Consider the following 25,608-nt stretch of genomic DNA (forward strand, 5'->3'; position numbering starts at 1 on the left):
TTTTTTTTGAGATGGAGTTTTACTGTTGTTGCCCAGGCTGGAATGTAATGGCGCCATCTCGGCTCACTGCAACCTCCGCCTCCCAGGTTCAAGAGATTCTCCTGCCTCAGCCTCCTGAGTAGCTGGGATTACAGGTGCCCACCACCACACCCAGCTAATTTTTGAATTTTTAGTAGAGATGGGATTTCACCACATTGGCCAACCTGACCTCGTGATCCACTCGCCTCGGCCTCCCAAAGTGCTGGGATTACAGGCAGCCAACTGCATTGTGAGCACGCTTAGGAGCAGCACGGCCCCTACAGAGAGCACTGGATCAGGTGACCCAGGTGAGGTTCTGACATTTACCCAGTGGCCTCAGACCAGTTGCTGATTTTTGGAGCCTCATTGTATCTTCTGTGAAATGAGATGGGTGATACCTGCCAAGATAATTCATGGAACTCCCTTGATAGTCAAATGAAATAACCTACGTCAAAATGCTTTGTGATATTAGAAGAATGCAAGGGCATTGATAATGGCAGAGATTTGAACTTGAAGCAAATAAGAGGCAGAAGTGCAAAGTTAATGGAAGGGACTGCAGTTTTCATTCTCATTGCTGTGGTTCTGCCTCTGAAATACTGGTCATGATTAGTTAAAGGGTAATCCTTACCTGCCCTGCTAATACTTGAAGACTAGGCTTTCTACTGGACCCTAACATATTTTTGAGATTGCTTTTAAAAAGTGATGAATTTCTTTAACCAGTAAGGTGTATATATATCCATTTTCTGTTGTGCTTTATTTTAGGAATGAGTTCATTATTATTATCATAGTAAATAGCCAAGCATGATTCAATTTAGGAAAATAACAGAAAAAGTTTACTCATCTTTTGTAGGCTAATTTTGCCATAATCTCCACAAATAAAGTAGTGGTTTCTTTAAAATATGCCAGTTCGAGGTCACAGAGCTGCACTTTTAAAGCTTACAATTGATTGTTTAGTGCGAAAATTGTATTCAAGTGAAACACATCAGCATGCAAATCTAAAACGTGGCCATTTTCATCTAGATTGAATATTATTAACCAGCCCAAGGGATATGATGTAATTAAGATTTTGAACAGCTTACTTTTGTCTACTGTGATGAGTATAACCCCAATATTTAAAGCGGTTTACCAGTTGAATAATGAGAAGGTGGCCCAGTGCACCAGTAAGCATGCATTTTGGCTTTTAGGTGCAGGGAAAGAGTTTGACTTTTCTCCACAGGTCCAAGCATCGATAAGGGCAGAGATATGAACTTGAAGCAAAAAAGAGAATGTTCAAATTCCAGGAAAATCACATTTCTTTCTGAATAATGGCAGATTTCCATCTCATTGCCTACTCACTCATTTTAATACCTTCTTGCATGGGTTTAGGAATCAAGACCAAGTGGGGACAGATGAATCCCTTGTTAAGGGTTTATGCTTTTGCCTAATTAAAACTATTGGGTTTATAGCCTGCTAATGCAGCTCTACTTGGAAGGGAGAATAACTTTTAGCTTGGATCCACTTCAGAAAGTTTGCAAGGCCTCCCTCTGCCTTTCAGAGAACTGAGAAGGCACATTTCTGATAGCATCTTTATTCCGGTACAATTCCAGGATAACTGTTCTTCTTAGGGGAGACAAGATGCTCACCTTTTCTGTCCTTCCCACACCGTTTTAAAAGAAAGACAAAGTTCTTTATTTCTCCCAGGAGAAGTTCAGGAAAGGATCCATTACAGAGCTGCACCACCTTAAGCAGACAGCCGGCAGGCTAGGTTGGTACCACGGCTCGTTTCAGCCATCCGTATTTTCAGGTGTACCATATGTATTTAGTACATCATTTGATAATGCTAAAAAAATATTAAAGCAGTGTGAGACTAAAGGAGAAAGAAGATGAATGTTAGCATTCCCCTGGGGTTCATGGGTGAAGGAATTAACACAGCGTGGCACTCTACCCTAGCTGTGTTTGTTTCCATGGCAACAGCTACGTACATGTTTCAGACTATCTACAGTGACACAGTTGCAGAAATAGTAGCTTGCAGGTTTCTGATATCGCATCAGTGGACAGGCGGCATGCACTATATTAAGTAAGTGTAAAAGAATTTAAAATATAGCCTTGGATTCAGATGTGTATTAGCTCAACCGAACGATGTGTCGGGGGTTGCGGCATTCCCCTTCTGCACGATGGCAAAATCTGGGCAAAGTTGAAAGTTGCAAGATTCCAGTCAAACAATTGTCCTTGCTTGGGTAAATATCCTCAAATGAAAAAAATGTGAGTTACAAAGGTAAGAAAATGGACTTGGCAGATGACTTGTCAAAGAAGGATATTGTTAATGAAGCTATTTTTTTTTTTTTTTTTTTTTTTGCAGGGGGGTAGTGATGGATAAGAAATGAAAGCTTTGGTTGGAAATAGCTGAGTCTCAAAGCAAATCGAATGTGCAACAGAATCTTTTTAACAGCTGCTGAGTTTATGGCAACTAAGGTCTTTGAATGTATCACTGTAGAAATTGCTTTTATATCAGCATGATCAGGTGAGGAGCAGAGAGGTTGATTAGGTGTGCAGTTAAGGGGAAATCGGGGCTCCATTGTCTTTTCCGAAAGCTTATGTAAATATCTCATTCTCTCCAAGCTGACCCTGGTTTGTCTTTGACATTTGCTGCTACTTTTTAGTACCATTTGCTGGTATCTGTGTTGATCTCATGCTGCCACATTGTAACCTGATATGACTTCAGTGTTGGCTACAGAGCAACCAAGTAAAGATGATAGACTTTGTAAGTGTGTGACTTTGCAACCAAATTGTACAGTAATTTAGGAGGAGTGTTCAAATGAGTATTTATTTGCCTGCTAGACCCCTACTTTTGAATAGCAGCCTAGGTATTAGGTTAATGGATTTCAATGTGCACGTTATGATTGTGGGAGCTTTCAAGTATCTTGTAGTTCAATTTATACTGAGTTTTTAATGTCAAAAATTTTTTTATTTATGCCCATTATTCGATTTAAGCCTACATTTACCTCATAGTTTTATTATTCGTGTATCAGTGAAGAGAATGTAAAATGGCATTGTAATTTAAGCTAATCTATTCATTTGAAGAAGGTTAGTTTTCCGACCATAGGTGGACTTTTAGAAAAAGCGATGCAGACAGCTCTTTGGGCTGTATGAGACTATTTTTGTATGTGCACAGGGAACTATCAACAGTATGTACTGCATATTATTCTTTATAGTCATTATTTGATTAGATGTTAAGAGAATACCTCTGAGGGACTCGGAGCTTCCGAGCACCCATGCATGTGGAGGGCTAGGACGGGTTTTGGATTATAAACCAGGGACTTGAACCCTGGAATGTACCACACCCCAGTGAGTAGATACAGTGTGCCTTTCTAAATAATTTGATAAATGAAATGAATGTTGAAGTTTTCCATATATGCCCATGTGTAGTCTGAGCAATCCAGAGATGGGAAGTGAAATTTGTATCTTTTATGGGAGTTGTTTTTTGGTTTTATTGTATTTTGTTGAGACAGGGTCTCACTTTGTCGCCCAGGCCAGAGTGCAGCGGTGCTATCTCGCCCCACTGCAACCTCTGCCTCCTGGACTCTAGCAATCCTTCTGCCTCAGTTTCCCAAGTAGCCGGGACTACAGGCACACGCCACCATGCCCGACCAAAATATCTCACTATATTTTCCAGGCTGGTCTTAAACTCCTGGGCTCAAGCCATCCTCTCGCCTCAGCCTCCCAAAGTGCTGAGAGTATAGGTGCAAACCTTGGGAAACTTTTTAGTGGTGATTCATACCGAAGGCAGCTCCATTCTCAGAGGAAGAGCTGCTCTGCCCACTTGTACCCCCCACTTCAGTGGAGTTTTAAGACCCATCTTTGGGGTAGATGGGAGGGCAGACCCCCGTCCCCATGCCCTGGCTTGCCTGGTGTGTGCCCCATGTATCCTGGGGCTTCTCCGTGTGAAAGCTGCATAATACTATGTGTGCTTAGCACCCCCAGGCTGAGGGGACCAAATAGCATTGGTAGGAGAGAGTTTACATGACGTTCTGTTACTGTGTTTGAAGGACCTTGGAAAACTTGGGCTCAATAACCTGGGACTCTGACACTGGAGAGCAAAAAACTTTCAGTGAACGGCTTGGATGACTAGTTAAACTTTTGTCTTTTGGGAAGTGCTGGAGCAGGCCCTTCCAAAAGTCAGGACGTTTGTGTATTTTCTTCATCATACAGAAATATTTTCCAGTGTAGAAACAAATGAAAACAAAACACCCGTCTATGCTATTTTAAGTCTTTCTTAAGAATAGAAAAACACACGAACCTAAATGTAAAGCGCTAGGCCGAACTCGTCATCGGAATGTGAAATCTTGGCAGTACTTAGAGGAAACTCAATTGCTTCCATTCAAAGGGCCAGGAAATTGATTTAGAAAAAAAATAAATTTGAGGGATTCCCAAATAGTGGCAAGGTGGAATGACTAAGAGAAACATGAAGGTACGGATGGATCTTATTCCCAGTCATCAATGGTGGTAAATGGTCCAAAGAAACCCCCAAGGCAGAGCTCATCTGGAGTCTCCATTGTCCAGGAACTTCTGAAGATTCCCAGAGACCACAGGATGAAAGGTTGGCATCCAGGGCTTTCCACTTTGAATTCCTTTCCAGCCTCTCGTCTCACTGTGTCTTCTTTTCCTTGGGCATCCTGTGCCCCTGTCCTTGGTTCCTGAATATTGTGCCCTGACCACACTTGGAAGCACATTGGCCTTTGCTTTCACTGTTACCTCTGTCCGGATGTCTGTAGTCCCATCTTTGCTTTGCAAAGCCCAGTTTAAATTCCGCTTCCTCTGCAAAACCTTACAGATCTCCCCCTTTCACTAAAATGAGTTCTCCATCCTCCATGTTGACTTAACCATTTCTTTGTCAATGATTATGGCACATATTGCATTGTATTAAGATTAGCAGTGGCCGGGCACAATGGCTCACGCCTATAATCCCAGCACTTTGGGAGGCCGAGGCGGGTGGATCACCTGAGGTCAGAGTTTGAGACCAGCCTGACCAACATGGAGAGACCCCGTCTCTACAAAAACAAAAACAAACAAACAAAATACAAAATTAGCTGGGCATGGTGGCGCATGCCTGTAATCCCAGCTACTCCAGAAGACTGAGGCAGGAGAATCGCTTGAACCCGGGAGGCAGAGGCTGCGCTGAGCCAAGATCGCGCCATTGCACTCCAGCCTGGGCCACAAGGGCAAAACGCTGTCTCCAAAAAAAAAAAAAAAAAAAAAAAAAAAAAGAGATTAGCAGTGTATCTCCTTAACTAATATGTCAGTGTATTAAAGACAAGGGCCATGACATACGTACTTTTGCAGGATTCGCCATACTTAGAATAATACTGTAATGGAACTCTTGTATTTAATTGAATTCTTAAAACCTTGTAAAGATATACATTGTGGACCAGTCGTCAAATGCTTCTGTTCTTTGTGCAAAGGGAATCTGTTGGCTGCTGAGATTCCAAAGGCTATGTCTGTCACAGCACCAAAAGCATCTGGACCCATTCAGCCACTTTCAGATGCTTCCAAACTTCCTGCTGTTTGTCATCGGCTAAACACATGGAACAAACCAGGTGAATGGCTGATCTTTTTCATATTCATAGAATCATTAGATTTTAGAGCCAGAAGGAACCTCAGGGAACTAAATTCATAGAGGAGAGAATTTTAAACCTGAACCATCAAGTGACTTCTTCAAAGCGAGAGAGTTGGTTAACGCCCCAGGTGTGTGGACTTAGCTTAGCCGACAATACCTCCACACGCTCCTCTCTGCGAGACCTTCTTGGCATGGCCGTGGGTTCCACTTAAGGCATCAGGGATCAGCTGGTGCTTTCTGCCCATGTCTGGCTCGCTTTCTATATGTAAACACCGTCATCCAACAACAATTCGTTCACCACTCTATGTTAAACACTGATATCATTGGGATAGAATTAAAAACAAAAGTGGACTGGGAGTTGAGCTCAGGGAAACTGGGAGCAAAGCTAACAATTCATTAGCCATCGCTGAGGACACGGCAGCTGCTGAATTCAGTCAAGTTCAGACCCTTAAAAAGAGTGGAAAAAAGAAAGCACATGCCTCCCAGCGCCTGGGCACTGCATCGCCGGGCCAGCTGGGCGCAGCACTGTTGCAAAAAGATCTCTTCGTTTTCAGAAATCTGAGCCTCCGACCTTGCAGACGGGGAGGGGAATGTGGCTGCAACTTTACTGCATTTGGCGTTACGTTTTACTTCTGCCTGCAGTTGTATCAGACACAGCTCCTGTGTAGAGTCCATGAGGATCTGAGGAAAGACCAGCCCTCCAAGCCGACATAGGAGCAACTGTCTCAAGAAAGATGTGCGTGCGTGTGTGTGCATGCGTGTGTGTGTGTGTGTGTATAAGGCTTGCATCTGAGGCTGACAGGCTTTTTAAGAGGAACTCTTGGTTTCTGTGTAAATGTGTGCCTCTTCTGCCCAGAGTTAGCCTGTTAAGGGAATAAAGCTCAATTCAGGTTTCCGAGTTGGAAGCCTGATTAATCTCTCTGCCAGTTACATATGGAAATAAATTAGTAAATGGTCCATCTGGGACTAAACTACTGCAGAGATGATAAATTATTGCCATTGTATATGTCGGTGTTGCCGAAGACTGAGTTGTGTTCACCAGGAGCTGCTAAAAGATAACTGGATGCTCTATCGTGGTTAGAGGAATAAAAAAAAATTTTTTTTAATTACAAGTAAAAGATTTACCTTGAAATGCTTCTTGGGAGAATGGTTTGGTTGATGCCAAGTTTGTTCCTCAGAACTGCTGTACCTGCACATATTTAAAAGGAGAATCTCAAGGGCATCGAAACATGTTGCTTTTATATTTTCAAAGGCCGGTAGGATAACAAGTGTTAATTAGTAGCCAAATGCCTCGATGAGGAGGATAATTCTATACCTTTATATAGTATGGTACTTTATAATTTTCCCAGAACTTCATTTCTATTTTCTTATTGAAATTTCCAGCCGGGCGCGGTGGCTCACGCCTGTAATCCCAGCACTTTGGGAGGCCGAGGCGGGCGGATCACAAGGTCAGGAGATCGAGACCATGGTGAAACCCCGTCTCTACTAAAATTACAAAAAGTGAGCCGGGCACGGTGGCGGGCGCCTGTAGTCCCAGCTACTCGGGAGGCTGAGGCAGGAGAATGGCGTAAACCCAGGAGGCGGAGCCTGCAGTGAGCCAGGATCGTGCCACTGCACTCCAGCTTGGGCGACAGAGCGAGACTCCGTCTCAAAAAAAAAAAAAAAAAAAAAAATTTCCAAGAAGGTGGGGTAGGTCGGTGCCTCTTTTTCTTGATAGATGAAAAATGGAGGTTGAGGGGGTTTAGTGCCTTGTCCATAATGACTCAGAAAGTTGAGTGGCAAAGCTGGCGTGGGTAAGCAGAGACTGCCAATTCTGAATCCAGCTTCATTTCAATCTGAGCCTTGGTGTGACATGAAAAACATTTTCAGTACCCCCTTGTTCACCTACCAACATCAGGAAATAAAAACTATTTATGTCCATTTTCTAGAAGCAAAGCCATACCCACTTGATCATGAAAAGTATTTTTTCCTCTCATTGGAGGTGTATTAATTTAACTTTTTTGGTGACTAAGTCATGCCAGTCTCAACTTGAATGACAGTATTTTTTTAAAGCTAAAACCAGAGAGGTTCTCAGGGGCTGTCGAGGCGTGGTAACATGTTGCCCCTTTGCAGAATGGTCCGAGGCGACTGTGACTTCCCGATTCTTGTATCTACTTTAAAATTTTGTGTGTGCGTTCTTCCTCCTGGACAAACCTTATGCTGTTAATCCGTGAAGCAGCTGCGGTTCTTCCCTCTAGAAAATGCACTGCCAAAAGTATAGAAAAGTAAACTGGATGTAGATTTTTTTTTTTTTTTGAGATGGGGCAGTGGTACGATCCTGGCTCACTGTGGCCTTGACCTCCAAGATCAGATACGCCTCCCTCTTCAGCCTCCTAGGTGGCTGGGACTACAGGCATGCACCACCACACCTATTTTTTTGTTTTGTTTTGTGTTTTTTGTAGAGATGGGGTTTTGCCCTGTTGCCCAGGCTGGTTTTGAACTCCTGAGCTCAAGCGATGTGCCCACCTCCGCCTCCCAGAAGTGCTGGGATTACAGGTGTGAGTCGCCATGCCTAGCCCAGACATCAATTAAATATAAGCCACTGGTGCCTGCTGGGTGGCCTTTACTTGAAAAAGAGGAGCCCCCAGTCTGACCAACATGGCGAAACCCTGTCTGTACTAAAAATACAAAAATTAGCCCAGGGTGGTGTTGGGCGCCTGTGATCCCAGCTACTGGGGAGGCTGAGGCAGGAGAATCACTTGAACCTGGGAGGCAGAGGTTACAGTGACCTGAGATTGTGCCATTGCACTCTAGTCTGGGCAACAGAGGGAGACTGTCTCAAAAAGAAAAAACAGAAGAAGAGCCCCTCGCTCTTACCTGTCTGCACTTGGAAGTAACCTTGTCTCACTCAGATCACCTTCAACTTTCTCGTGTATCAGCCAGACCTGGTTACCTCGTGCCCCCGAATAGCCCTCACACTTTCCAACCTCTGGGCCTTTGCTTCGGTTGCTGTCTGGTTTTTGTTGTTAAAATCCTGTCCTGATCTCAAGGCCATTATTATTGTCTTCATGATGCCTTCCTTTCGTGGCATCCCCCACTTCTCACCCCAAACGGAAACAAATATCTCCTTTGTCTTGACACTCTCCAGCCGTTAGAAGAAATAACACGGTCTGCCAGTACTTGAGTTGCTTGTGTATGTGTCTTATTTTCCATAGTGGACAATACATTTCTCGAGGGCAGGTTCTTTATCGTCTCTGACTCTTCATCCCTCCACGATGCAATCCCTAGCTCTACGCTTTGTCCTTCCAGGAGCTTAAGCACAAAGTAGAGTAGGGTGATTTTATTTTACAACAGAATGGCTTTGTATGGGTGGATAAATGAATGATCTAAGGTATATCAGAATCACTTGGAGGGCTTGTTAAAACACAGATTTCTGGGCCCTACTTCTGGATAATGTATTCTGACTCAGTAGGTACTGGGTAGGGGCCAAGAATTTGCATTTCCAACAAACTCTCAGTCAATGTTGATGCTGCTGTTCCAGGACCCACAGTTTGGGAACCGCCGATCTAATTAATATACTCCTAACATTCTCAGACGACAGCGCGTAGGTTAATACCATTCATTTCATTAGAGAGTTCATTGATTTGTTATCCTTGAGGCCCCGGTTAAAAAGATATCTTCTCTCAGAGATTATTATGCAATCTGTCTCATGTACCAGCTTTCCTATTTTGCAAGATTACTGGTTAACCATGGCCTAATAACTTGCAGCCCATTTAGTGAGGAGGAGAGCCAGAAACATTTCATTTTACAATAAAATAGAGTCATCGACTTTGCAGCCTGTGCACTTGGTCTACCCTGGGGATCAAGGCTGGTCCGTGGGGTGGAATGCTGGCCTTGAGTGCTTGTGGGTGCTCTGATGTTTTTCCTTTATGTAGACAAGTGTTTGAGTAGCAGCTGGAGTACATAAAATGATCTCACAAATGTCTCAGTGGCAGTTGTAGCAAAATAAAATAATCTCACATTGAGATGGCATGTATTTTCAAATTTCTGGATCTTCTTATGCCCCATGAGACAGTTTAAAAACACTCCATAGTGAAAGATCCAGTCTTTTAATAACGATCCAAGAAATAAAGAGGTACTGTTACAATTGCTTTTTCACTGAAGTGCGTCATTTTCTAGAGTCAGGCCAGAGATGGCATCCATTGTGGTTGCGAGGGCTCTCTCTGCTGCTTCTGCTTAATTCTGACTTCCTACTGCTCCTCTCCAGCAGCCTCTAGAAGACCAGCGTTCTCGTGATTATGGAGGCCCCTCTGTCCTTTCTGTGACGGGAGCAATGCTGACCTCAGTTTCCTGGACCCATTCCGACTCAGGTAATTACACTGCCTTCCCCAGTTCGCCATGCCTTACGTAGACTGCGCTGAATAAATGAAATGCCAAAGCTATATTTAAATGCAAATGCCAAATTGATTATTTCTCCATCAACTGGTATTCTCTCCCGCCTCCCCCAGTCTTCTTAATGATCAATTTATGCAGCTGATCAGACTTGACAATGTGGTCAATCCAATTTAGGCATTAAGATGATTAAAAACATTGAATCACATCTTTATTTAAAATTCTGGTGTAAGTCGTAGAAATACAAAGCCACAGGAAGATTGCTGGGAATTTTCACATAGAAATTAGCTTCTAAATTATTTTTTTTGCCACAATCTCATGTTTTACTTTAATTGTATTAATCTTTCTAATGTTGCACTTTTAGTTGCGTTCAGTAAGTATTGAGTATCTGTTGTGTGTTCTTGGGACAGGTGGGGATGGAGAAGTAGAAGACTGGCTCCTCTCCTCAGGGATCCCACAGTTTAGGCAAAGTTGATTCACTCATAAGAAAATGGCAGATGGTGCTAAGCTTAGGGCCAGGGCTGTGAACTAGTGGTAGTTCCTTGGTTCAGGGAATGGAGAAGCTTTGAGGATTGGGATTGAAATAATTAGGGAAGAATTCATGGACCAGGGAGGGCCTCAGTTGGGCTTTGTTGCTGTGGATCATTTGGCCAGGCAGAAGGAAGAGGCATGGCATTGAGCCTTGAGGGGAAGACAGGAATGAACCCACCGTGAGCCCAGGCAGTGAGGGCCTGACTGCCTCAATCAGAAGGTCTAGAGGACCCAGGTCCTCTGGCCCACCTAGAACCAGACTCCCCATCAGGGGTCCCTTAAGGATCCTGGAGTGGAGCCCGTTGGGGAAACTCTACCTTCCCTTTGCAGAGGGGCTTTGGCTGGCAGTGTCCTGCTGGGGACAGTGGTTTCTGTTGCCCCCACCCTGGCTTGGCCACTGCTTTGCTGATCTTTTCTGCTTCTCTGGGCCTGTCCACACCCTGCCTCTGCCTGTCTACCTGATTATTTACTCTTCTTTCACACACCTGCCACCCTCCCCTCTGAGCTCTGCCTGGCCTTTGGGGCTTGTCAGGGCCCTGGGATGAGCTCTGTGAGGTCAATACCTGGTGATTCACAAGGGGTGATTCTGAGAAGTGGAGCTGCAGGGGCGGAAGCATAAGTTAAGAACACGCATTTATAAAGTAAGGCTGGGAGTGCATCCAGAGGGTTCTGAAAGCCAGAATTCAGGGAGGGTCTCAAGGGGGAGGGCTGGGGCTACAGTCAGGGATGGCAGCTAAGTGCCCTGATTAATTTGGGCATGATGTAGTGGATCCTGTCCACCCCTCACTCTTCCCCAGGGCTGCCCTTTGTTTAGCTGGTGGAAGCAGTGGTGGCTTTCACTGCCCTGGGCCTTTTTTTTTTTTTTTTTTTTTGAGACAGAGTCTTGCTCTGTCGCCTAGGCTGGAGTGTAGTGGCACCATCTCTGCTCACTGCATCCTCCGCTTCCCAGGTTCAGGCTGTTCTCCTACCTCAGCCTCCTGAGTAGCTGGGGCTACAGACGTCTGCCACCACGCCCGGCTAATTTTTGTATTTTTAGTAGAGATGGGGTTTCACCATATTGGCCAGGCTGGTCTCAAACTCCTGACCTCAAGTGATCTGCCTGCCTTGGCCTCCCAAGGCACATTGTCCAAAGTGCTGGGATTACAGGCATGAGCCACTGCACCTGGCCTGTCCTGGGTCTTAAAGGTGCTACTGAGAGTTGCCAGCTGAGAACCCCGTCGCTGCCAGTTGGGCCCTGCCTGGCCACGCACCATCTGCCTTCCTGGACACAGGTGTGCAGAAGCTTGGGCCTTCTGGAGTCAGAGCCTGGGATCACCAGCCACCAGGAAGCGGAAGAACTAGAATCGCAGTATTTGTGTTCTCCTCCCACTGCAGAACTTGCCTAATAGATTGTTGCCACCCCTCCTAAGACCAGACCAGGAGTTGGTAAACCACAGGCGGCCCAGGGGCCAAGTTACTGCCTGCTGCCTGTCTGTGCACTGCCAATGTACTAAGAATGGTTTTCACATTTTTCAGTGGTTGGGAAAAATTAAAAGAATAAAATTTTGTGCCTCATGAAATGTATATGGAATGCAAATTTCAGTGTCCCTAAATAAAATCTTACTGAAACAGAGCCATGTTTGTTCATTTCTGGATTATCTGTGGCAGTTGTTGCCCTTACAATGGCAGAGTTAAATAAGTGCAATGGAAACCATGAAATATTTACCCTATGGTCTTTTATGGAAAAAGCTTGCCAACTCCTGGCCTAGCCAATTGTGTGACATAAGTGTTTGCGAAATTTGATGTGTGGAGCTTTCTCCCCATTAAGAAAATAGGTTGAAAGGATGAGTAGGATTAGAATAGGAAAGAGTGGAAGGGAGGGATTTTCTGGAGTGAGATAGCGAATTGGTCACACTCTAGTTGGATATTTCCATTCATCTCTTTAACTTAAAATAAAACCTAGATGCAACATGAGGCCATTTCGTCTTAGGGTTGTCTGTAAGATGAGGCATCCAGACTTCTTGGATTAACCTAAATGTTGGAATAAATCAGCACCAAATTAAAACAAACCTTGCATTTTGGAACTTTTTTCTTTTTACTTGGCTCTGGGTGTGAACGATTTTATTTTAAACCAAATAAATATTTTGTTTTAAATCAAGTAAGCCTTGAAGGCTTACCATGAGTAAGCTATGGCATTTAATCTTGGCAATGCTTTTTCCCAATCTGGTAGGATTTTATGATACTGTTGAATGAAAACTATAGTAAAATATGTGGGTTCTAATCTTACTAACCGGCTGAGCCAGGGCAGGCAGTAGTATATTAGGATAAAAGGTATACCCTGGCCGGGCGCAGTGGCTCACGCCTGTAATCCCAGCACTTCGGGAGGCTGAGGCGGGCAGATCACCTGAGGTCAGGAGTTCAAGACCAGCCTGGCCAACATGGTGAAACCCCGTCTCTACAAAAATACAAAAGTCAGCTGGGCATGATGGTGGGTGACTGTAATCCCAGCAACTCGGGAAGCTGAGGCAGGAGAATCACTTGAACCCAGGAGGCGGAGGTTGCAGTGAGCTGAGATCGCGCTATTGCACTCCAACCTGGGTGACAGAGCGAGACTCCGTCTTAAAAAGAAGTACATCCCACATCTCAGGGGCTTAGTACAACAAAAACTTACTTCTCATTTGCCCAGGGATTGGGCCAGTGTAGCTCTCTTGCCTCCAGTATTTTGAGGTCCCAGGCCTCTTCCATCTTGTGATATCTACATCTCAAAACATGGCTTCCTGGCTGCTGCAACATGTGAAGGAAAGGGTTGAGAACGTACACCCATTCTTTTTTTTTGAGACAGAGTCCCACTCTGTCACCTAGGCTAGAGTGCAATGGCGCAATCTCAGCTCTCTGCAACCTCCGCCTCCTGGGTTCAAGCGATTCTCCTGCCTCAGCCCCCCCAAGTAGCTGGGAGTACAGTCATGCGCCACCATACCTGGCTAATTTTTGTATTTTTAGTAGAGATGGGGGTTTTGCCACATTAGCTAGGCTGGTCTTGAACTCCTGGCCTCAAGTGATCCACCCACCTTGGTCTCCCAAAGTGCTGGGATTATAGGTGTGAACCATTGCACTGGCTCCATTCTTTTTTTTTTTTTTTTTTTAAATACAGGGACTTGCTCTGTTGCCCCAGCTGGAGTGCAGTGGTGTGATCATGGCTCACTGTAACCTTGAACTCCTGGGTTCAAAGGATCCACCCAGCTGACCCTCCTGCGTAGCTGGGATTACAGACATGTGCCACCATACCCAGTTAATTTTTTTATTTTTTAGTAGAGACAGGGTTTCACCATGTTGGCCAGGCTCGTCTTGAACTCCTGGCCTCAAGTGATCCATCTGCCTCAGCCTCCCAAAGTATTGGGATTATAGGTGTGAGCCACCATGCCCAGCTCCATTCATTTTTTTAGACAGGGTTTTGCTCTGTTGCTCCAGCTGGAGTGCAATGGCGTGATCATGGCTCACTGCAGCCTTGAACTCCTGGGCTCAAGGGATTCTCCCGTCTGAGCTTCCTGAGTAGCTGGGACTACAGGCATACTATAGAATGGTTTTTAAAATTTTGTGTAGAGATGAGGTCTTGCTATGTTGTTCAGGCTGGTCTCAAACTTCTGGGCTTAAGCAATCCTCCCACTTTGGTTTCCCAAAGTGCTGGGATTACCGGTGTGAGCCAGTGTGCCCGGTTGCACACACACTCTTAAGTGCTTAAGACTAGAGGTGACAGGCCATTGGTCAGGACTAGTTACATGACCCTGCCTCTCTGGCAGGAGGCCAGGAAGTACGGAGGAGGTCATGGGATACTGTCCCCCACTGCTCAGCAACACTGGGTCACTAGGGGAAATTCTATACTTTTTTTGTTTTTTTTTCTTCTATACTTTGTTTGCTTATTATTAAGGGATAAGTAATTCAGTCCTATATTTTCCCACATTTTAAGAAAAGTTAAGAAAAGTTCAAATAAGGTGTATGAAAGAACTTTAAAAGGAGTAACAAATTGCAAAATGTGTAATATATAATTGTAAGCAAAAAATAAATGTCCCTTGAGTCTTGAATGGTATGGGCTAGGGGCAGGGTAGTCACACAAGTCCCAGTATGCCTGGGACTGTCCTAGCATACACCATTGACCCAATATAATTACCATACAGTCTTCCCTTTCATACCCAGAAATATCCTGGTTTAGATCATAAATGATATGATCGCCCTAGCTTGACTCCACTGATCATCCTTTAAGATTAATGTTAGCTACTGTTTATTGAACCTCTTCTAAGAGTCAGACACTGCTCAGCTTTTTGCTGTGTTGCTTCATTTAATCCCCAAAATAAGACTGCTAGGTATGTATGCATAATCTCTTCATTTTCAGATGAGGCAACAGAGATGCAGAAAGGTTTGAATTATTCAGTCACACAGGTAGCAAGTGGTTGTGGTTGATTTGGTGTGTTGATTTGAACCCTGGCTATTGGAATCTGTGTTCTTAAGCCCTCCACAGGGCTGCCTCACTCCCCGTTTTTGAGTATTGCACCCTTGACCTCATGGGGCCCCACTTCCCTGACAGTGGCCCTGGAATCTGTTCTCAGACCACATACTGGTAGAAAGTTCCAGCCGTGAGCCAGGAGTCCAGCCCTTTGTGACACCAATGAGAAGACGAGCTGGGAAGTCACTATGTCGTTTTCCAGAGCCAGCAACAGCAGGCCTCACTGACGTGCTTGTCCTGACTTCCCGTCCGGTCCCCTGCCACCACTCCCTACCCTGATGTTGACAAGTGCAGCTTGTTTTAAAACCGGGAGCTGCTTTTTACGTGGAAAAGATTTTATTTTGAAATCTAGGGTGGAGTAAAACTCCAGCCAGTGAAGACTTGCCATGTGCTGTGCAGAGAGTCCAAACAGGCCCCTTCCCAACCCAAACAGCCAGGAGAAACTGAGTGCCGGGAGTTTATTTACACATTTGTTTATTTAAAAAAAAAAAAAGCTTAACCACAGTCAAAGACCAGTTTATGTGCAGCATATTATCACATAAAAAGCCATCTACTTAGGAGTCTGTATTGCAGTTCCCCTGGTTCCTGGCCTTCCTAATCAGTGTTCAAAACCAAACCCATGAAATCAAAGGGAATAGCAGCTGAAAAATGAACGAAACATGGCACAGTCATCTACTGCATGGCTTGCTTCAAGAAACCCCCCAGAAAATTATACATACGGTTTCTAAACGTACAAAGAAAGCTAAAGGAATTCCATTATGAAAGAAAAATTAGATGGAAATTTCTAATCCTGTCTCATAAACAATATAGGAATAACTTTAAAATATTCTGCTTTAAGCATGCATTTAATTTGTGTTCTGGGAACCAAATAATGTTGCCAAGATAAAACATTCTAATAATGATTTATGTAAATTTATTTGTACAAAGTAATGGTGTAGTTGCCTATAGCAAATTGCTTGGAATATGAAATGACATTTATGAAGTCTTTTTTTTTCCCCTCTGAATGAATACAATGGAGAAAATGAGAGACTCCGGGAAGGAAAAAAGAAATCCATGTTCAAAATGGAGTCTGATGCTTCGAGACACAGCCAGCTGGCCAGGTTATAGGGTGTAAAAGTCAACACACTTGGTTCAGCATGGTTTCCTGTGATGTTCTCAAACCATTTTTTTTTTTTTTTTTTGAGATAGAGTTTTGCTCTTCTTGCCCAGGCTGGAGTGCAATGGCATGGTCTCGGCTCACTGCAACCTTCACCTCCCGAGTTGAAGCGATTCTCCTGCCTCAGCCTCTGGAGTAGCTGGGACTACAGGCGCTTGCCACCATGCCTGGCTAATTTTTTGTATTTTTAGTAGAGATGGGGTGTCTGTGTGTTAGCCAGGATGTTCTCGATCTCCTGACCTCGTGATCCGCCCGCCTCTTAGGAGGCTAGAATCTTATATTTTAGTCGTCATAAAGTGCTCAGGCGCCCAAGCTTTTTCACAACAGCCAGTGACAAATTCTTTGTTCTTACAGCCCTAGTAGGGCGCTTACAACATGGGATGCAAACAGGCCAAATGTAGTTAAAAATTGGGCAATTAATCTCAGTTCCTTGTTACTTAATACCAAGGAAAGTTATGCTTGAGTCATAAATGGAACCCGAATATGAAAACACAAGACAAAAACTTTCCAAAAGACTGACTCATAGACCTATTAGGAGTTTACCCATTGGCTGCCCAGTTAGCACCTTTGATAATGGCTCTAGGTGTTCCCCGGAAACAGTTAATTAAATGGAAATCACCATACATGTATCAGAGAGAGCTGCTGGATCCGTGCTTTGGCCTTCTAAATGCCTAGTTGAATTTTCTATAACCTGTCCTATTGGAAAAGACTGATGTTAACATCTCAGTTGTAGAAGGCATTTAATGTTTTTCAAAAAGTATTTGTACTCTCCCACTTGGTTGTTACAGTCATTTCTGTGAGGTAGGTAAGAGTTCGTATTCTAAATACAGAGAAACTAAGGACCACAGAGATCACAGAGAAAGACATGTGCAGAAAGGGAGACAGCTTCACACCAGCGTTCATCCCGCCGCCACCACCGACTACCGCTCTGGGATTCTGGAGAGCTTGCTTTATTTAAAACAAGTTGAGAGTTTTGGCCCATCATAAGCCATTTTGGAATTGCACTAACTATCCTGAGAGAAATGGGTTTGTCTAATCCAGCAGAATGACTTTGCAACAGGGCCCTTTGCTGCAGTGGTGCCAAGGCCTGGGGGCTGAAGTTAGGGCTCCCGAGAGAGAGGGTATAAAGGCTGAACAGGCTTTAAAATGGAATGAAAACAACACAGGCTTCCAGGAAAGAGGACTGGCCTGGGTTTGCAGCAGCTCCAGTTAAAGTGTGTGTACCTTAAAAGCTGTAGCTTATGGCAGGGTGGGTTTTAATCAAGTGATCCAAGATCTTCAGGCTGAGGCAGTGGATGCCAGGGTGAGGCTGTCAGCCAGTTTCAGCTCCCAGTCCTTCCCCTCAGCTGTGTGATTGGAATGGGATTTCTGAGCAGTGCATCCTGAGAAAATAATGTAAGCTGTCTGAACCTCCATTTCCCCATCTGTAAAATAGGGATAAGGATACTTATCTTTGTAGAGGTGTTGCGGTAATTTTTTTTTTTTTTTTTTTTTTTTTGAGTTGGAGTCTCGCTCTCTCACCCAGGCTGGAGTCCAATGACTCAGTCTTGGCTCGGTGCAACCTCCGATTCCCGGGTTCAAGCGATTCTTGTGCCTCAGCCTCCCAGGTAGCTGGGATTACAGGCATGCACCACCACGCCTAGCTAATTTTTGTATTTTTAGTAGAGACAGGGTTTCACCATGTTGGCCAGGCTGGTCTCAAACTCCTGACCTCAAGTGATCTGCCTGCCTCGGCCTCCCGAAGTACTGGGATTATACATGTGAGCCACTGCACTCAGCCAGTGTTGCGGTAATTGAAGAAAATCATTCTCGTAAAGTACTTGGCCCAGTACTTGGAAGATAGTAAACACTCATTCTGTGGCAGCTCTTAAAATTACTATTACAGTTGTATTACCCAAGAATGTATGATCCTGACTGATAATTGGAAGTGAGATTAAAATATATATTTTGTTTAGTAAGAATTAACCTAAAAGATTTCTAAACCAGTTGTTTTTGTGTACCAAAAGATAAGATGAATATGAGAATTCATTGTTCATTCCACAAATAGCCCTTGTTTGTATTAGTCCGTTCTTGCACTGCTATAAAGAAACACCTGAGACTGGATAATTTATAAGAAAAGAGATTGAATTGGCTCATAGTTCTGCAGGCTGGATAGGAAGCATAGTGGTATCTGCTTCTGAGGAGGCCTCAGGAAGCTTCCAGTCATGGCAGAAGGCAAAGTGGGGGCAGGCACATCACATGGCGAGAATGGGAGCAAGAAGGGAGGGGAGGTGCCACACACTTTCAAACACCTAGACCTTATGTGAACTCAGAGTGAGAACACACTTATCACCAAAGGGATGGCCCAAGCCACTCATGAGGATTCCTCCCCCATGACCCAGACACCTCCGCCAGGCCCCACCTCCAACATTGGCGATTACATTTCAACACGAGATTTGGGTGGGGACAAATATCCAAACTATATCAGTGTTGACGGCCTTGTGGAAGCTCTTGATACAACCTGTGAGGGGTCATGAGGCCAGATCCAGTCTCCTCTCAAGGGATCAAGGACTTTGGTTATTTTGTTTGTTTGTTTGTTTCTCCCATTGTTCTCATCAACATGATCACGATTGCCATAAAAAATTGACTAAATGCCTATTTACACTTGGCAAATAGGCATCGTGCCGGCTACTTTAATATACATGGTCTTTGTCTTCCAAGAATTCAGAAATTAAGCTGGTCTAAATCCTTACTTGTTGCTGAAAGCCCTGGGTCTGGGCCAGAACCTTCAGGTTGGTTCCCTTCAGGCCAGTCATCCTGGCTGGCTGTGGTGTATTCTCAAGACAAAGGCATGGAAAGTCTTTGCCCCTTGGCTGCTCTGCCCGAGGAAGTAGGCCTTGGCACTCTCTGCGGCTGTGTTCTTGGCTGTTGCAGGTCAGGCCCCCAGGCCGAAAGTGGGAATGCCCTTTTAGTTAGCATTCATTTCCTTTAGAAGCACAGAAACTACTCTCTTATCAAGGGTTGAAGTGACTCCTGCAGAGAAAGTGTTGATTTCTTTTTTTTAAGTTGGCTTTATAACACCCTAGAAAAGATGTTTCACAGAAATTCTCTGAAGGAAGATAGGAAGATAAGGAAGTGTAAAACATTCTCAAGTGAAAGGAGAAATAAGGAATACTTCTGAGATCGGGATCCAGTCTGGTCTATTTCAGTGGTTTCTGGACCTAGGGAGCCTCTGTGTGGGAGGCAGAGGCAATTCCAAGGTGCTGATTCCAAGGTGCTGTGTTTGGGCTTAGTCTAAGGGGGTGGGGGACACAGACAGTACACAGATATGCACAAGTAGGTATTCAAACGTGAGCTTTCCCCCGGTCTAAGGCAAAATGAGAAAAATAAGCTCAAGATAGTGAGTTCAGTATCCTTACTTGGCAAAACAAAAAGTTGGCCATGTACGCCTGTCCCCAACACTATTTCTGAAATTGTATTGCTGGGTGAAATCCAGGTCCCAGAGCCTCCTTGCCTGGGGTTCTCTTGCCCCTTCTCCTGGGTGTCATTCTTGCCTCCTTCTCATTCTCCCTCCTGCTGCCTTACTACCATTTCCTGCAGGTCTCAAGACGGTGGCTTATCCTTCTTATTAGAAAGAAGATTAGCACGTGTTAGAGATATAGCAGCAATGAGGAATTTCCTCCTGGTTTAAGGAGTGGGGGGATGGCATTTGAAAAGATAAACAGGCATCGGTCTTTAGCACTCTAGGTCACTCAGGTTTATCTCCTGGTGGAAATGTGGCGGACCCAACCCCCTGCGAAGGCAGAGGGTGACTCTTAATCACTGTGGAAAATAGGACACTGTGCCGTTCCCCTCTAGTGGATATGTTTATGTGGTTTATGTGTCCATGTTGATTTCTCTCTCACTCTGATATGTGCATATGAACTCCCAAAATGGATATTTGAGCATTAACCAGAGATCAAGTCATTTGAGCCCAAACTCAGCTATGCTCAAAGCTCATAGCTCCCTCAGTGGTGGGGTCAACGTAGTACACGCGAGAGCATTTTCGTTTAATCGGGCAGAATTTGGCTCAGAGGAGCAGTTGGGGGTCTGAGCAGGGGCATCTGCCAGGGGGTCTGAGGAGGAAGGGCTGTTTTGAAGTTGGGATCTCTTGAAGGAGAATGGCATTTGAATTGGCCCAGTCGGTATGACAGATGTATCAGCTCACGGTGAAGGAGGGGACAGGCTTTGGGAAAGGGCATTATTTCACCCCAAAAGTGCAGTCAGATGGCCCCTGAACAGCTGGACTTTTACCTAACACTAGGACTCTAGTACAACAGGTGTGTGTTTGTGACATGCACACATCCGACAGCAAGAAGTTTAAGTCCATTCCTCAGCGTTTATTCCTGCTGGAAGCTGATGAGACTTAATTGCCTTTGCCTACCCCTCCCACGGCACCCCCCACCCCAAATACCACAGGTTATCCTTATCTCAAAGCGATACATAGTTTCCCAGGTGAACAAGGGGCAGGAAATTGGTCAGAGCAGCTGCCAAAAGGTCCAAATTACTCATTAGTTCAAGTTTAATAGATTTTCCCTGTCTTGTTGGATCTGGTTTATTGACACACTCTCTCCTGGATGAGTCTTGGATAAACTGGCGGAGAATCGGGTAGTACTAAGTTCTGTTTGAAGACTGTGTGATTCTACAGTATCCCATCGGGACCCTATAAGGTACATGAGGAAATGAATGGCCTGCTGGTTGCTCTTTTATGGAATGGTACAAGGCTGTTCGTAGGGAGTTAGGTGCTTGATAACTATTTTTGTTTAACTTTTAAATTGTTACTTTTTTTCTTTGAGATAGGGTCTCACTGTGCTGCCCAGGCTGGAGTGCTGTGGTGCGATCATAGCCCACTGCAGCCTTGAACTCCTGGGCTCAAGTGATTCCCCCACTTTAGCCTCCCAAGTAGCTGGGGCTACAAGCACGTGCCACCATGCCCAGCTAATTTTTTTATTTTTGTAGAGATGGCATCTTCCTAGGTTGTGCAGGCTGGGCTTGAACTCCTGAGCTCAAGTGATCCTCCCACCTCAGCATTCCAATGTGTTGGAAATACAGGTGTGAGCCGCTGCTCCTGGCAGTGATGACCTACTATTCTAACTACTACTTCTAACTAGGGATGGCCTATTATTACCACAGCATTTGATTTATTTCTTTACATGAATGTAACTGCAACATTATACTTAGTTACAATAATGGTCTATTCATGGAACGCATATGTATAAGTAAATATATATGTCTATATATATGGGTGTATATAAATAAATTATGCCATTTGATTCTGGGACACTTTATAGGATTTGTTGTTTCCTGAAGATACAGAAACATCTGGCCAGGCGCGGTGGCTCACGTCTGTAATCCGAGCACTTTGGCAGGCTGGGGTGGACGGATTGTGAGGTCAGGAAGTCGAGACCAGCCTGACCAACATGGTGAAACTCCAGCTCTACTAAAAATACAAAAATTAGCCAGGCGTGGTGGCAGGTGCCTGTAATGCCAGCTACTCGGGAAGCTGAGGCAGGAGAATTGCTTCAACCTAGGAGGTGGAGGTTTACAGTGAGCTGAGATCATGCCACTGCACTCCAGCCTGGGCAATAGAGCAAGACTCCGTCTCAAGAAAATAAATAAATAAATAAATAGATATGTAAACATCTACATTACCTCCATTAGAACTGGTTCTACTTTTATATCATTCAGTCTCCACTTCTTTCTTGGCTCTTCTACCCGAGACATACAAGTAACCTCTGGATGTCTGTGTGTTCAAACTGAACAAAAATGTCAACAAGCTGCTATTTATTTTATTAAACAGCTTGAGCAGAGATGTTTGGTCTGATTGCCGCAAATTGTTAGCTTATCACTGAACTGTCCTGACGATTCTTATTATTCAATTTGCATTGCTTACGATAATAATTATTACTCCATAAAAGAGCATGATGCTTTTATTTGTACAGTTCTTTCATTAATAATTTAATTGACTATTATAACGAAGTGGTTCTGCCACACATACATCAAGGTACTTACGGACTGGCCCTCGGCACCTTGGAATATCAGAATGTAGGTGTAAATTACAAGGCTTGGGGTGAGGATGTAGTGATGGGCAGGTCCTTTGGCCTCGACAGCCAGTTGGTTGAGTCTTTTCCTCCCTATTTATTTCCAAGCATTTTATTGATTCACCAGCAGTGACTCTAATCCTACTTTAACAGTCTAAGAAATTAGATCATGGTATAGTTATTTTGGCCACTAAAATGGCTAGATTGGTTCTGATTTATAAGTGAAAAAAGTAATGATGGTTAAACCAGTAAATCTGGCCTAAGATGAGCAAATCAGTAGGTTTGTGTAAACAGCATCTGTGTCTGTAGGGTCTGTTACGTAGCACTGATGAAGATGTTATCGATCACAGCTTAGCAGACTTTCTTAGACTGCATTGCAACTGTGTAAGACATACGTGTTTTGATATATTTTGCTACGGAAAAACTTAATTTGTGAATTTTTTTTTTTTTTTTTTTTTTTTTTTAGTGCGGGAGAATACTACAGGTTGTCCTAAATTCATGTTTTGTGTATTAAATAAAATGACACATTGAAATGTGCCTTTGGAGAAATGAGATAATGGTGTTGAACTTGACTCTAGTGGGTGTCAACCCATGGTGATGTTCAAAGAACATCTGGAGTTTTAAAACTCTGGATTTAACGGGAAAATCAAATAATTCTCATTTGACCAGCCCATCCTGACATCTACAAGGGTGAATTTAACTGTTGGTCAAGAGTATCGTGGAGACCAACTGTGGTGGCTTGCACCTGTAATCCCAGTATTTTGGGAGGCCAAGGCAGGAGGAGCGCTTGAGTCCAGGAGCTTGAGACTGACCTGGGCAACATAGGAAGACCCTATCTCTACAAAAAAATTAGCCAGGTATGATGGTGTGTGCCTGTGGTCCCGGCTATTTGCAAGGCTGAGGTGTGAGAATTGCATAGAAGTTTGGTTGAGCACAGAAGTTCAAGGCTGCAATAAACTGCAATCATGCCACTGCACTCCAGCTTGAGCAAAAGGAAAAAAAAAAAAAAAGAGCATTGTGGAGTAAATCTTCCATATCAGAAACTGGAATTTATTAAAATGATCACCTTCTTCTCCATTGGTGGGCAATGCATTTGGAGCAGGTTTTACTGTCTGACCTTTGCCCCTGGAGATGTGTTTGCTAGGTTCAGGAAAGGAATTGGGGATAAATTAACCTCACAGAGGGGTTATGGAAATTGTTTGAGAGCTCAGCTTTATAATTTACCTTTTGAAGTCTGGTATCTGATAATTAAAAATTATGTCTATATCTATAATGACCAACTGGGTTCCTAGTACTGTGTACTTTACGGATACACAATCTATCTTTTTTTTCTTGTTTTTGAGACGGAGTCTTGCTCTGTCACCCAGGCTGGAGTGCAGTGGCACCATCTCGGCTCACTGCAAGCTCCGCCTCCCGGGTTCACGCTATTCTCCTGCCTCAGCCTCCCGAGTAGCTGGGACTACAGGTGCCCGCCACCACGCCCGGCTAATTTTTTTTTATTTTTAGTAGAGATGGGGTTTCACTGTGTTAGCCAGGATGGTCTCGATCTCCTGACCTCGTGATCTGCCCATCTTGGCCTCCCAAAGTGCTGGGATTACAGGCGTGAGCCACTGCGCCCATCCTGCATAGTCTATCTTAATGCAATTAAACACTTGACAATTACCAACTTGGAAGAAGAAGGTCACTTCTGGGCGGCTAAGTTGTGCACATGTGTCACTCAGAGTTGGCTGGGTTATGGGGTAACAGACAAACCCCAAAACTCAGTGGCATAAAATAGGGAAGTTTCCTTTTTTTTTTTTTTTTGAGATGGGTTCTTACTCTGTCACCCAGGCTGGAGTACTGTGGCATGATCTCAGCTCACCGCAACCTCTGCCTGCTGGGTTCCAGTGATTCTCCTGCCTCAGCCTCCTGAGTAGCTGGGATTACAGGCGCCCGCCACCATGCTGGCTAATTTTTGTAATTTTAGTAGAGATGGGGTTTTGCCATGTTGGCCAGGCTGATCTCGAACTTTTGACCTCAGGTGATCCTCCCTCCTTGGCCTCCCAAAATGCTGGGATTACAGGCATGAGCCACCGCACCCGGCCGGAAGTTTCTTTTCTTGCTCACTCTACATTTCTGTTGAAGATTGATGAGGACTGTGTTCCGAGTCATCTTTATTCCTGTTCCCTAGATTGAAGCTGATGGGACATTCCTCATCTCCGTGGCCAAGGGAAAGGTGCAAATGGTGAAGCAGGTACTGGTTCCTAAAGTTGTCCAGTAGTGACACATGTCACACTCACATTTTATTGGCCATAGCTGACTACCCCTAACTTCAGGCAGGCAGGGAAATGTAATACAACTGTGTACTTGAAGGAGAGAGAGCTGAAGCATTTGTAAATGGCCTTGTGATGTGTATAGTATGTGTCTTCAGTATTGTAGATAGAACTCCAGAGACTTAGCTCAACTGAAGCAAGATAATTATTTTTTTTAAGTCTTTTTTCGAGACAAGGTCTTGCTCTGTCTCCCAGGCTGGAGTGCAGTGTTGCAGTCATGGCTCACTGCAACCTCAGCCTCCTAGGCTCAAGTGATCCTCCCACTCCTACAGGTGTGTGCCACCACACCTGGCTAATTAAAAAAAAAATAAAAAAATTGTAGAGACAGGTCTTGTTATGTTATCCAGGCTAGTCTTGAGCTCCTGGGCTCAAGCAATCCATCCACCTTGGCCTCCCAAAGTGCTGGGACTACAGGCACGAGCCACCACAGCCGACCCAAGAGAATTCTTTACATCCTTCTGAGTAAAATGGATTACTCTCAGGTAGGGTTGCTTCAGCTCTTCAGTACTATCCTTTCTAGGGTCTGAACCACAGGGTAGCTCAAGGATCTAGGTAGGCGCCCATAATCTCTCTTTTGCTCAAAAATATAAGCCACTCAAGCAGACATACTGTGTGTTTGCTATGTGTCGCGTGGCAACCTGCAGCCTTCCGCCTCCTGGCCAACCAGAGGGCCACTTTCATGCTCCTCCTAGACAGAAAACTGGAACGGCCTCAGTGCCTTAACTTCCCCTCCTGCGTGTTCATTGTGGATTATCCCGGTGTTTTAAGTCATCCTTTGTATTTCATTTCCCTTTTTGGGATCTGCATGTTTCTCCTTGCAAGAACAAAGCCCAGTTGGCTTGGACATTGGTCTCTACTTACTGCTGACTGGTAGAGAAGGTTTCTCCCCCTCATGAAGGTCAGGGAAGCTCTTGCTTTCCTTGACTTGGTTCTCTCTGTTCATTTAGGTTAGCTCTGCTGGGCTGCTCCGAGGCATTGGCCGAAAGTCCCCCTGCCTGGGACGGAATGCCTGTGTCTGTGCCTGGCTTGTTGGCATAATGCGTTCCATGGGGGCCTTAGTTATGTTTTTCAAGGCCCCAAAAGAAATTCAT

General features: G+C 44.5%; 2 protein-coding genes across 12 annotated transcripts in view; one reads left to right on the top strand and one right to left on the bottom strand.

The window, feature by feature from the left end:
- The window catches only part of PSMC1 (proteasome 26S subunit, ATPase 1), a 1,015,066-nt gene that overhangs the window by 779,775 nt on the left and 209,683 nt on the right, over positions 1-25,608 (bottom strand). The window lies entirely within an intron of this gene.
- FOXN3 (forkhead box N3) overlaps positions 1-25,608 on the top strand; it is a 467,440-nt gene that overhangs the window by 124,877 nt on the left and 316,955 nt on the right. For 7 of the 11 annotated variants that reach the window (XM_050799096.1, XM_050799104.1, XM_050799105.1 and 4 more), the window contains exon 2: positions 9,858-9,960. The gene's annotated coding sequence lies outside the window, so the exon portion shown is untranslated. Of the gene's footprint in view, positions 1-238; positions 2,519-5,456; positions 5,592-5,615; positions 6,348-9,857; positions 9,961-25,608 lie in introns of those variants that run through there. The other 4 variants (XM_050799098.1, XM_050799102.1, XM_050799101.1 and 1 more) reach the window with 3 other exon arrangements.

The sequence above is a fragment of the Macaca thibetana genome, chromosome 7 (genome assembly GCF_024542745.1).
Source record: "Macaca thibetana thibetana isolate TM-01 chromosome 7, ASM2454274v1, whole genome shotgun sequence".
Taxonomy (NCBI): Eukaryota; Metazoa; Chordata; class Mammalia; order Primates; family Cercopithecidae; genus Macaca; species Macaca thibetana.